This window comes from Belonocnema kinseyi, chromosome 1 (assembly GCF_010883055.1).
Source record: "Belonocnema kinseyi isolate 2016_QV_RU_SX_M_011 chromosome 1, B_treatae_v1, whole genome shotgun sequence".
Lineage (NCBI taxonomy): Eukaryota > Metazoa > Arthropoda > Insecta > Hymenoptera > Cynipidae > Belonocnema > Belonocnema kinseyi.
Window position 1 is genome coordinate 45413010 of NC_046657.1, and position 11122 is coordinate 45424131.

General features: G+C 33.2%; 1 protein-coding gene across 1 annotated transcript in view; it reads right to left on the bottom strand.

Annotated features, from left to right (window-relative positions):
* LOC117174444 (PR domain zinc finger protein 1-like) overlaps positions 1–9580 on the bottom strand; it is a 37787-nt gene extending 28207 nt beyond the window's left edge. Inside the window, exon 1 of the mRNA XM_033363574.1 lies at positions 9429–9580. The gene's annotated coding sequence lies outside the window, so the exon portion shown is untranslated. The remainder of the gene's footprint in view (positions 1–9428) is intronic.
* Between the last annotated feature and the right edge of the window lie 1542 nt (positions 9581–11122).

The following is an 11122-nucleotide window of genomic DNA, read 5'->3' on the forward strand; positions in this document are numbered from 1 at the left end:
GGTGGCAGTCAACGACTCGTCGTACATACGAGTACGTGAGCCAGGAGTTTCAATGGGATACGTGAAAGAAGAAAAGTAGTGGGGCGCGCGTACGGCCAGACGAGTGCCATCGAGTTAGACGACCGCTATATCATTTCGCTACCGGCTCTCGGTTCACCGTTCGGTTGTTGAACCCGACTCTCTTGCGCTGCATAACCCATTTTGTAATAGCACACTTTATTTAACCGGCACACTTTATTTATTTATACTCCAAATCCAATGCTTGTCCTATTTTTTAGCAAAAATCATCTCCAAATTTATTTTCTACTTTGACAATTTTATTTTTAATTACAAATTTGAGATTTTGATGACTCTGTGTGAGTTGAATTGAGGTCAAGACTTAAAAGTGAGACAATAGTAAGAATATGGCAAACTTCGTCACTTATGTCCTTTTCATGTGCAAAACTTAACGCTTCAACCCTTTTGGAATTCCAATCTTTGGCGTTTATGCTCTTTTGGAGGTCCAAACTTCTGGTTTTGGCGCCTCTTTTTTGTTGTTGTTACAGTTCATTTGCATCAATTGTGGTTCATTTTTCTCAGAAAAAAAAGTTGTTTAAGTTGCTAAGAGGTAGCCATTATTTCCTTGTGGAAGGATTTTACTCTTCGCTTCGTTTCGCATTAGCTGCCTTCCAATTTGTTCGAACCAAGGGAAAGCTACAAGCAATGCACGAATGCAATCAAGAATTTCATAGAGATTTTCAACTCTCTACCACTCCAATTTTACTTTCGAGACACCATTTTCAAAGATTTTGTCACACTTTTCATGATTGTTGCAAATTTTTAGAATGCATAAAAAATTAAATAAAAAATGTAAACAAAAATGTTAAGAAGGATGTACGCAACCATTAAATATCGAGCTAGGTACTTTTTTTTGCTATCACTATCGAACGGTCAAATGTGACGTCGAGTGTGCTGGTTAGTGCATTAGTACCGTTCACCTCTTTCTCTTTCGTTCTCCTTCTCTCTTTCTCTTCGACAAACATACACCCCGAGCTAGGCAGTACAAATTACCTTATGATTTAGAAATTCACTAAGCTCACAAGAGTTTATTGCTTTTTTAAACTAAATTTAAATTTTATGAATTAACTGTCAGGCTTATCTAATATTTTAAGTATGTGATTCAGAAGAATATCATTTGGTGATATTTTGTAATTGTGAAAAACTTTCTTTTTGAAGAGCAAATCGTAATGAAAAATATTCTTCTTAAATGTTGAATCGTAATGAAATATGGTCTTTGTGAACACGAAATTGCAATAAAAAACGTCCAGATCAAATCGTGAAGACAAAATCGTAATGAAAAGTTCCTTCTAGAAGAACAAATCGTAAAGAATTTTTTCAAGACCCAATCGTAATAAATCCTTCTTAAAGAACAAATCGTAATTAAAAATGTTCTTTTTGAAGACCAAATCGTAATAAATAATATTCTTTGTGACGACCAAATCGTAATGAAAAGATATTTTTTTGAATACCAAAACGTAATGAAAAATTTTTTGATGAGACCAAATAGTAATGAAAAATGTTATTTTGAAGAAGAAATCGCCTAAAAAGATAGTTTGAGGCTAAATGCGAAACAGAGATTTATTTTCCATTTTTTAATAGTTCAGTATTTTTGAGTTAGATTGTTAAATTTCATCGCATACTATATACACGAATCGCATTAAACCGATAATATGCAAGCCCCGGGAACGAGTACGCTCATTCGTTATATAAGGTGAAAGGGCGACTGACATTGACATTGGAGTTGGAGAGACTCAATGCGGAAACTACAACCTCTGTTATTTAATCTCTTTCGCAACGACAACTCATTGACAAAGATTTGCTTTGGACAATAATTTTGGCTTTGACATCAACTCACATTTGTAAAGCTAAACTCCATCATTATTTTATTTTCATATATTGCATATTACATTCCAAGCTTTTGATACGCAAAATTAGTCCTGAAAATTTTTATAACTGTCCATTCAATATTCCCACCAGAACTGATTCGTTTAATTTTTTTACTCACTAGAAAAAAAACGCGCGCGTATTTATTGTCTCACGCAATTTTTAAATAAAATATAAAATTAATACGAACACTTAATTTTTTTATTTTATAGTCTCTATTATTTAAAACAATAGCAAAGAAAAACAAAAGCATTAATTTTAGTATTTGTTGGGAAATTGTATTTAGAAAACTAAATAAAAAGTATTCATGAATGCTTATCTGTTCGTGAATTTTTATAATGACAAATGAATTTTTTGAAATCATTTTTTCCTGGTCTTTTTTTGTAATTATAAAAGTTTAGAAATAGATAAACGTTCCTTAGTGTCTTTTTCTTTAATTTCTCAAATTTGCAACTGGATTTAGCATTATCGGGTCTTGTAAAAATAATTGTAAAATTACAATTGTAAAAACATAGTGCAACATGACGCACACGTTTTGAAAAGAATCGAATCATTTTTTTAAAACTATTTTTTCATGAAAAGTACGAGTTTCGGACGAAAAATTTGATATTATGCAGAGAAAAAAATTCAAGAGGGCACAATAAATTTGAATTATTTTTTTTAAATTTGAGAAAGTATGTTCGAAATAATTGAAGTCCTTGTCAATTCCATGATCACAAAATTCAAATGTTAAAATTGGACAGTTTCAGTAAATTTATTTCAAGTGCAAAGCCTTAATAAAATAGTTGTTCTATTTTGACTTTAAATTATCTAACGTTTAGCAGCTTCTTTACCTTTGAATAATTTTAAATTACAGAAGCTTCTAAATTTTAAACTATTCAGCATTCAAAAAAATGAAAGCCTTTCTTAATTATAAATTCCCTACATTCAACACCGAAAAAACTAAGATTGAAATATCGAGAACTAAACAATTTCAAATTAAAAACGTTACAAGTTGCACAATTTTTAATTTAAGCATTAGAAACTGGATTAAAATGAGAATTTCTTAAATCGAAAGTTTTAATAGTTGAATAATTTCCAGTGCTTCTTTTTCAAACTCTCAAATTTGAATTGCCGTTAAGGTAAAATTGATCAGTATTGATTGTTTTTATATTCAAGTTTGTGATTTTACAACACTTTACTATACAAAATTTAAACTTCTTTAAATAATATTTAATAACATTTTTTGAAATTACAATACGAGTATTGTAAACTTGAGAGTTCTGCGCGTGCGCCGCTGACGGTTGTTTCGGTAATAAGTTGCCATTACAGTATTGGATGTTTAAGAAAGAAATTTTTCACAGTAAATTGTTACCAAGTAGACATTTTTTTTGTTGTAAATTTGTGACGTTGGTATTTTTAGTAATTAGGAAGTAAAGTCGAGGCGAAACGAGGAGGGAATCTCACGGCTGACGGCTGGCCATGACTTTACTCGACTCTCGGGCGGCAACGCGTCAATGTAGAACGGTCATTGACTTTTCGCTCGGTCGTCGTGTATACATGGTTGCTACTTTTCGCTCAGTATCGTCTCCCTCCGATAAAACTCCTCTTCCTTTTCCATCGCTACCTATTTTCTCGACACCCGCTAGACAGCCGTCCAATTCGCGCGCGTAATACTTTGATGCTTTAGCATCGCGGATCGTTTTTCTCCCGTTCCAATTTGTCGATGTGTACCGCTACGGATTTACGTACCCACCAGCGACCAATTAACGCTCTTCATTTTTCGTACTATCTTTCATTACATTTTTCATTCATTTCACTTTCAGTCCCGTAACATTATCAACATTTTCAGACTATTTTTGACCAAACTTTATTGGAAAAATTGCAACATGAGAAATGAAGTAATATTTTTAGGTTAGTATTGACGGAAGCAAAGCCCGAGTAATTAAAAATGTTTTTTTTTTTATCAAGACCAAATCGTAACTCTATGAGAAGATAATTTAAGCCTGATAATATCTGGAAAATGTAATTTTAGATTTTTACATTGAAGGGAGATTGAAAGTAATTAAAAATGTTCTATTAAAAGACCAAATCGTAATTCTAAAAAATAATTATTCAAGCTTGATAGCATCTGGCAAGTGTCATTTTAGATTTTTATAGTGAAGGGACATTCACTCGTTTAGTTGGAATATTTGTACCGTATGGGATTTAAGAGACACCTGGTATAGCTTCGACGGTCATCGTTACGGTAACGCGTAATACTTTATGGTTCGACTGCATTATCGCGAAATCGCAGGATAACATCATTTTTCAATGGAAAATCGCACAGTACAATATCCTTTTGCAAATAAGGGTCTTTGCCATTTGTTAGTCCCACTATAGAACTTTTAGTAAAATTTCATTGTTTCTCAAAGATTATTAATTTCTTTGTGGTCCGTTACAATAATGCTTTAAAGACGAACAAATGGTTTGCTTAGGTAATTATAATTGTGTTTTTTAAAAGATCAAATCGTAATGAAAAATCTTATTAAGAAGACCAAATCGTAACTCCATGAAAAGATAATTGAGAAAAAGTACACATTTTTCTGTAACAATGGTACTTTAAAATCAAAAATCATTTAAACACTAAAAAAAAGTTAATATTCCTTCTTTTCTTTCAAGTCTGATAACGAACTTAACTTTCGACTCATTCGAAAGTGCAATGACGGTTCCAATAAATTGAAGCCCACCCCAAAAAGATTACACGTTTAAGAATTCGCGACGAATTCTTCTGTGAAATCCCGTTATGTCACATTAGCTGTTCCCGACGTATTCTTCCTTTCTTAACATTCATTCTAGCTAAGTTTTTTTTTTGTCTAAGACCTTATTTTACCTCTACTTTTTTACCCATGAAAACTACGTCTTTGAAACCCTTTTCCTGCAGAATGAATTGAGGCGGAAATTTGATTTGTGGTAAGGAATCGAACAAAGAAACTTCCGGTTTTCGTTTATTCTTTCGCAAAACCTTTTTCAACGGTAGGGTTTCATAGAAAGGGAAAGACCATTTTTTGTCTAAAGATCCCGTTGTAACTACCTACCATGTCCTTGAAAAAGGATCCATGGTATCTCGTAAATCTTAAATCTTGAAGGAGTTTTAGCAGACCGTTATGTCACATTAGGAAATAATGTGTTAACGGTCTTTTCTGGCCTGCAATTATGCCGTTGTAACGAGCTTTACTTCAGCAATGCTGTCGATTTTTAACACCCGAGGTGTGAATTTCTGTCATTTTTTCATAAAAAAACCAGCCGAAGAATCTTGATGTTAATTCTTTTAATCTCAGATTATAAAACTTAATCTCCCAACTTTACGGCTTAAGGGCATGTGATACTTACAGTTTCCCCGGCTTTTTTTCCACAAAAATGAAATTTTTTAAAAACTGAATTCGGAGATGCTATAAAATATCATAACCAACGTCCCCGGAGACTCTTTTTTTAGGGATAATATCAAAAATATTTATTGTACTTAATACAAATTTTATGCATATGCATTATTTTGAGGTTACGTCGTTTTTCATCTCTGCCTTTCCGATAATCTGGAAATTATTTATGAAATAAACTTTTTTGATTGCCTGCAAACAAGGTTAGTTCCGGGAGATTAGTTACTATGTTTATTTGTAAGTCCAAAGTTTTCGGCCAAAAATATTGTGTAGTTTGGAAGCAACGTTCGGGTGAATTGTAAAACAAATAACCTCGAAATATACACGCACGTTGTTAGCAATATCAAAAATTTTTTGATAAAAAAAACACAAAAAAAGTGTGTGGGGACGTCCGTTAGCATGTTCGCTATCATTTCCCAGATTTTGAAGGCAAAATATTTCTTATCCTAGGAATAAAGCCGGGGGAATCTAACACTGAAAAAATCGATACTACTTCCTAAGCGCTATGCAAATTAATCACATTTTGCTAAATTAAAACTTTTTTTAATTAACCCACAAAAAAGTGTATGGGGACGTCCGTTAGCATGTTCGCTATCATTTCTTAAATTTTTAAGACAAAATATTTATTATTCTACAAAAAGGAGCCGGGGAACCTAAAACTGGTAAAATCGACAATCTTCTAAGTATCACATGCCCTTAATATAGATTTGTATTTCAAGTTTTCAAATCCAAGATCATAAACGGTATTCATTTCAGTGTATAGTAAAATGAAGGATTCTAACTTTTTTATCAAAGAATTTCCAAAGTCTTTTCTTTGGAATGCGTTTTCTTGGTAAATTACAGATGCAAGTGAGGTCCGTGAACTCTAAAATGATGGTCGTGTCAAGGTTCAGAGTATACCGTTCAAATCGTACAAGTCTAATCTTTTCTGTGCACATATGTTTGCATTTGGCTTAGATGAGAGCTCTCGACTATGTGTAGTTTTACGTAGGTGTAGTGTACAGTTACATTGTAAAGAAATATTTCCAGGCACGTACCTGTATCAATTGAACCCCAGGACCTATAGATTCTTTTATAAATTGAATTAAATTTAAACAAAATTAAATTAAACAAACCAATAAACGGAAGTTGAATAACATTTTACTAGAAATATGAATGTACGATCATAAAAATGAGGAAAAACAAAACGAAATTAAAAATGATTAAAATGTTTATAATTCTTTGGCATAAAGTTCTTTTGTCTATCCTTTATTGCAGTGTAATTTTTAACGGTAACATTATAAAAGGGAGAATCGGTTACGTTACAGCATGTACCGTTTTTCGTCCCGTTAAAGACACGTTCAATGTCTGGAAAACGAATTTCTTTCGTAACATCGAAGGGCCAAAGAACTTTGAAGTGTCACTTCACTTTCTAAATCTTCGATTCATTTTCTTATACGTAATACTACTTCTATTATCAGCCTTTTTTAAATACTTCTTCAGTGACTTCATAAATAAGGGAAAATTTGGTTGGGTCAATTTTAAAACATTCCTGATCTGATTTTGGATAGACTCGAACAGAGGTGCCTAAAAGCAAAGAATTGTGTAATATTAAATAACTAGAGGATTTTAATTAACAAATTTTCCCTGACCCTCCTGAAAAATCGGTAGTTTATAATCTCTAAATTGGCGGGAATGTTTTCCAAAGTTCATTGATCTTTGAAATTAATAAAAATCCTTTTATTTAATAAAAATATTATTTATAAACTATTTGATTGTTAAAAGAGGATTATTGACGGCAGCACCGCAAACGCGGGAAAGGTCAATGTCCCATTTCGACCTTAACTCGCAGGACGGCATGCACTTGTTTGCTCAAGAAAGTCTTCAATTCGCTAACCTACATAATGTTTATCCATCATGGCGCGTAAGAACCTCGATTGTGATACAGCTATCGCACACGTTTTATAATTCTGGTTACGTTCGTAAATCTTACGTAGCTATTTTCTGCATTCCTCTCGCAAATTTTACTCAAAAATCAATCTCACATGACAAAAATCTCGTGGGATATTTTAAGACAATTACAGTAAGAAGATGGAGCATATCTAATGTTAAGCTGTTATAACTTAATTATCCTAGAACGAGATAAAAAGTTATTTCTTTAAAATAATTATTAGGGAGAATGTTTTTAGATTTCAAGAAATTCAATCGTGTCTTGATAAATCAGTTTTCAATGTCAAGGATGATTCCAGAAGGTGAATGTCTCGAGATCTTATGTAAATAGTGAATCATTTTAAGACAAGCTTCCTGATTATTTCTTCGTGAATAATTGTGTTTTTCTCTCGTTTCTTAGATTGGACAGATAGAATATGAAAACAAGGGGCATGACAAATTTTACTGAGCTTACTTTATGTTAATGATTTCTGTGTCTATGTAGATTGTATTGTATTCAGGTGCACGATGGCACGTTATTGAAGACCACGAAGAGAAATATGTAAGAGGTTAGTTCATGGGTGGGGTTGAAAAAAGTAAATTCCGAAGACCAAATCGTAATTGAAAATGTTATTTTTAAAGAGAAAATCGTAATTATAAATATTCTTTCTAAAGACCAAATCGTAGTGAAAACCTAATTTTGACTACCAAATTGTAATGACAAATGTTCTCATTGAAGACCAAATTGTAATTGAATTTTTTTTTTAAGTAAATCGTAATTAGGAATTTTTTTTAGAATAAACCTTAATGAAAAATATAGCTATTGAAGGCCAAATCGTAATGAAATATGTTATTTGGGATGACCAAATCTTAATGGAAAATATTCTTATTGAAATCGAAATCGTAATTGAAAATGTTTTTATTGAAGACCAAATCGCATTGAAAAATGTTATTTAGGAAGAAAAATCACAATGAAAAACATCTTTATAGTAGACCAAATCGTGATTAAACATGTTTATTTTGAAGATTGAATCGTAATGAAAAATATAGTTATGGAAGACCAAATCGCAATGAAGAATTTTCTTTTGGAAGACCAAATCGTAATCAAAAATATTCTTATTGAAGACCAAATCGTAATTGAAAATGTTCTTTTTGAAGGCCAACAAAAATTAAGTTATTGAAAACCAAATCGTAATAAAAAATATTGTTCTTGAAAGCTAAATCGTAATTCAAAATATTCTTATCAGAGACCAAATCGCAATAAAAAACTGGTCTTTTGGAAGACCAAATCGCAATGAAAAATCTTCTTATGGAAGATCAAATTATAACAAAAATTGTGTTCTTTGAAGAGCAAATCAAATAAAAAGATAATAAAAGCCTATTTAATGAATTAAAATATTAACCTTGAGATTGACGCAAAAATAACCTCGAAGAACAAAATGATGGTACTAATGATCCCAAACCGAGCTTCATATCGTTTTAAAAAGAAGGCAATTATATTCTCATTAACCTGCACGTGTTCCTACAAATTTTATCCACAGAAAAAGGGGTATTTTGAGTAAGATAAACACCAAAAATTGAGGGCAAGTAGTTTGTAACCAAACTGAACAGTAGGGCGAAAGAATTTTTTTTTTTTAGTAGCTAAAGAAATTTGAAAATAGTGATTAGATACTTGATAAAGTCACTTTAAAAATGATCATTTAGAATCCTAAATTGTCTGGGAGGATGCAGTCATAATTAAGAATTACAAAACAAAAATCTCAACAACCTAAGGATCTTTTTTAAAAGGTGGATTGTTCTCTGATAAAGAAGTTTTTGAATAGTTTTTACAACAGAAGAAGGATTTGATATTGTTAAACATGTTTGCAATTGTAGTCTTACAACGTTATTTAATGCAAAATGTTGTATCAATATAAAAAAACCAAGACATTAGATTACGTTAGCGAATTTTGATACCTTCAGATATAAATTAACAGCGTGAAAGAGAGTAAATTGTTGGGCAATACAAAATATAGAAGAAGCCAGCAAGATATTGATTAAAGCTTCTTCTTCAGGAGCAACAACACTATTGTGAATGCTACAAGAATATCAACCAATGTTTCAGCACTATTAATTGAAACAGCCGAAAAGTAGCAAGTTTTTAAAGAAGAAGCTTGTCTAGAAGGTTCTCTCTGAATAATGAGGCCAGTTAAAAGAACTCACCTTCCGCGTTCTTCTTCTGATCGCGCACAGAACTGTCAAAACACATTCGGTACTCTCATCTCCTAATTGTACATCCAGTAAGGACTAACATCCAAGTATAGCACCTAGCATCACTAGTTCCACACTCCAAGATCCGGTTTGGTAACAACAAAGTATATCCAAGAGTACACCCAAGAACGCAACAATATACTAAAGAATAGAAAATACTAAAGTATGTCAACAAAACTATGATAACAACACTTGGTAGCACAGGTAGTGTTCGTGGACACTCGGAGACACTGTTCTGGGTTCTTGGGATAGCGAACCGGGCACTGATCCCTGTGGTAATCCTCGTTGGATCAGAGCTTTGAGGAAGAAAGGGCAAAAATCGTAGGAAATGACACTGTTCAGCTAAAGACACTGTCCGGCAAAATACACTCTTTCAGGGGCAACACACTAGGTTCTTGTTGATCTGGGTCTGCACCGCGTGGACCAACGTCAAGTTTCCTTCACTTCTTCGGGTCCTTACCGAACTGTATTCGTGCGGGCCGCGTGGTTGGGACTGATGCTCGGAAGGTGAGTATACCTATAGGCAGGTAGGTAGTCAGGCAAGCCAAGGCTGGCGAGCAAGTTCAACAAGAACTTGGTGTGTGTCTGTGTGTGGGTAAGTTGTGTGAGTATGGGTGCTGCTCCTCCGTTCCTTCTATTCGTCCCTCCGTTCCATTGGTTGGCTTACTCTGGTTGCGCTGCTGGTTTGTTGGTTCCCGAGGCTTTGCTAGGCTCTGGACTCTGGAGGTTCGGTTCAACATTCCCCATCGAGAGAACCAACGGGACTTTGGGGTTTTCCGTCTCACTCGAGCCTCTCTGGTTACTGACCTCCGAAAATGCCTGGGTCCTTTGCTCAAAGTTTTTAGAGTCTTTAGAGAGGATATCGCTTCCTTAGCTGTAGCTGTGGATGTGTTGGTGCAATATAATGTCTATAAGAAGCATGTGATACCTATACAGTATACACTACAAGGGGTGTCCGAAGAGTCACTGACCCAGGAGTCGGAGAGGGGGAGTGATGGGAGAATGAAATCATCGAGATTTCATCGGATGGGAGATTATTACGTGCAAGTGTTGCAGCAAATTATTATGTCCGGGTTTGATTAGGAGACCAATCTTTCTACCCCTTTTCGAACTCCGATCGAAAAATAAAGAGGGGATTATTATAGCTCTCCAAGGACCGGTACAGCACAACTTTTGCATATATAGAGTTTGTTTAGTTTTTTAACGATTGTTCCGAATTTACAATTCGAAACTTCCTCCTTACAAATTTTGAACAAAGGGTCTTACTATTTTTCGAAATTATAACAGAAAATTTGATCTAATTTTGATTTATAAAAATGGAATTTACAAAAACAATTCCCATTTCTAGTCAGAATTCGACAGATTTTGAAAGGTTCTGGCGCCAAATAAAATTTAACGGACTCTGAAAATTTTAGAAAAGGGGTTACTATATTTTTGAATTATAATAGAAAATGTTTCAAAGAATTGTAATTCTGACGAGGCTTCAACATAATAGTTTATTTGGAACCGAATAAAAATGTTTTCAACAAAAATAATGAATTTGCAAAGAAAAAAAAAAATTTAGAACAAAGTTGTAAATTTTCAAGTAAATGTTTAATATTCAACCAACAAAAATAAATTCTGAACAAAAAATGTAAAAGGTCAAA